Source organism: Vombatus ursinus, unplaced genomic scaffold (genome assembly GCF_900497805.2).
Source record: "Vombatus ursinus unplaced genomic scaffold, bare-nosed wombat genome assembly UNPS02014816.1, whole genome shotgun sequence".
In the NCBI taxonomy this organism is placed as follows: Eukaryota; Metazoa; Chordata; class Mammalia; order Diprotodontia; family Vombatidae; genus Vombatus; species Vombatus ursinus.
Genome location: NW_020954594.1, coordinates 24,983,966 through 24,986,985, shown reverse-complemented (window position 1 = coordinate 24,986,985; position 3,020 = coordinate 24,983,966).

Below are 3,020 nucleotides of genomic sequence, written 5' to 3'. Positions count from 1 at the left end.
ACTTTTATCAGTTTGACTGAGTTACAGAATTAGTCAATAAATCAGGGGACATGATGAGTAAGCAAAATTGTTTACAGCTGTTCATATCTCTGAGTGTACCCTGACAGAGAGTTACCTGTGGAAGGAAGCAGCTTCACAGAGCATGGCTCTTTGCACCAGAGAAGAATACCAGCTACATAGTATATTGGATATAGAGCCAAACATTTAGTCAGGAATTTCCAAGTTCAAATCCAGCTTCAAACATTTATTTGCTGTGTGACTATGGAAAAGTCCCTTTAACTTCTGACAGCCTGTTTCCTCACCTGTAAAATGGAAATAATAAGGGCATCTGCCTCTGAGGGTTGTTGTGAAAATAAAATGAGATATTATTTGTATTTTGCAAACCTTAAAGAACTATATAAATGCTAGCCATTATTATCATTAATGGCAGTACTTTTTAAACTGTGAGTCACGACACCATAAGGGGGTCGTGAAAAATTTGGCAAGAGTAAAACATTTCTGAATGCATAAAGATAAAAAATTAATTAAAAATCAAACACATAATGAATCTGAGGTGTTTCTGGCAGTGCTTGCCTGTGTTACATCATGCAGCTTCACTGCATCCTTGGTTCTGAAAATAAAGCATTCGCACTTTGCAATGTGCATGGCCTCAGGCCATATAATGCCTATGCTTGCTGCCAAAATGAAAAAGGGAAAAAGTTTAAGAAGCCCTGGCCTAAAGAAAAGACTTCCAGGCAATAAAATTCCCAGAACTGTAAGTTGCTCCTTTGCTAGATGTATATCCTATTCATATGTCTCACTATCATTGTACTCTAAATTTAAGCCCACTCTCCCCAGGACCTTGTATGCATAGGAGGAAAATAAGTAATAAGCCACCCTCTGGGGACCTGGCTCACCCACGCAAGCAAGAGTTCAAGGAAGGAGGCCTGGAATGGATGTTACACTATAGGGTCTCTGGGATAATTTTGGAGCCCTTTGCATTTTCACAGATCCACCGAAGAGGTTCTCCATCCACTACTCATGTATTAAGATATGCTGGTTTTGCAGAGATCTATTAAAGAAAAATTTGAATTTTTCTTTCATTCATTTTAAGTTATAACTGGACAATAAGCTTCCTATATAAGTCAACCCAGTTTCTTTAAGATAATTTTTGTGCATTTAAATGTTTGAATACTAATATCTGCTATAATACAGAATCCTTATTCAAATGGGGTATTGTTGTTTGTTTGTAAAACACTTACAATACTGCCTGACATGTAGTAAGCATTTAATAAATCTTCTTCACTTCTCCCCAGGCACCCCGCTGCCAGTAGGGGTGGGAGTTGAGAAAGTAGCACTGAAGGTGTTGATACAAAACAATTAACAAATAACATCTTATATGATTATTAAAGTATGTGGTATGGACATAAAGACTCTCAGAAGAAGACAGATTAATGTGAGCTGGAGTAGCTAGTGAAATCTTCCTGGAAGAGATCATTGCCTCATCTAAAGATAGTCCTTCCTTCCTGGGAACTCTTCCAGTACCTTAAACCGCCAGTATGCATTTTCACGTTCTACTTTATTACAGTCACCAGTTCTCCTTGTATTTCTCCCCAACTATAATATACGTTGTTTAAGAGTAGCATGGTGGTATGTATAATATTCCTTAAAGTTTGTAAACCTCCTGATAAGATTTCAAAATCAAGACCGTTACTTAAGACAAGAATAAATAATCAGTTAATTTATTTTTTATTGGAATGATAGATGTTATGGTTGTTCTTTCTCCTAAATTATATCTTGTAGAAACTGTTAGTTTCTGTACTCTCTTATGCAAATGTACATCCTATTCTGCAAATAGCCTCTTTCTAAATATATATATACATATATATACAAATATATATCCATCTATGTAAATTATATTGTACAGCACTATACATCATGATATTTCCTATATGTAATTACTTTCTATACACCATCGTGCTATTTTCATATATCCTATTATCTTGTACTAGTACAATATGGTGATTTATATGCCCACCTGATGATCCAAAGAAAAGAAAAACAGAAGCAGACCCTTCCTATTGGCCTGAGGATCTCTGTATATACTGGAAATAAGCCTAACATGGAGTTAACATGAAAGTGTGCAATTCAAGATTGAGGACTCCTTAGAAACTGATCAATCACTACTATAATAAATTATTTATAATTAGTTGATGCAACTTTCATGGACACCTCTTTAAAGTCAAATTATAAACGGGGTGAACAATGAAGTGGGGCAGATTACCTCAATCTTGATCTTTGTCTCAAAAGGTACTGGATTTCCCTGTTACACAAGCCTGCTGCTTACCCCCGAGCCAAGCATAGTGGAAACCTAGGTTGCCAAATGACTGATGATCCTTGACTATCTGTGTGTCCTTCTTCTATTTTCTTAATTAAATGGTTCAAGCCTTGTAGTGAACGTGTCAAGTTTTTCCTTTCCCCAAAAGATTTGGGAAATCTGGTGATGACACAGACAAAAACCTCATCTTATTCAAATTTCTATCTCCACTTTGTGATTATACATAGTGTCTTCTACATAGTAGTGAAAAAGCATTAGATTTGGACTTAGACTCCCTTGGTTTGAATTCTTCATTTTATTATTTACTGTCTATGCAAACTTAGGGGACACAGTCTTTCTCTATTTCAGGCTTCTCATTTGTAAAATGAGAATGTGAAGGGTTGAGAATATTGCAAGGATCCCCTTCAACTTACCAACTATATACCTGTGTATGGAGGAGAAACATGCCACCAATGCTACAGGGTGATATATGTCTTTTGGTGGTATAGTTAATCATTTCCTACTTGTCTAATGTGACATAGAGTCTTTGTCAGATGGTGCTCTACTATTTTTATGCTGCTGCTGCTGCTGGACTACCATCCATCTGATCACTCCTAGGCTTCACCAAGTACATGATGGTGGAGTTTCCCTCAATTTCCAGTTTTAGGTCAGATCCTTAGCTGAGGTACTACCTCTTCCCCTACCTTCACTGTTCATTCATGTG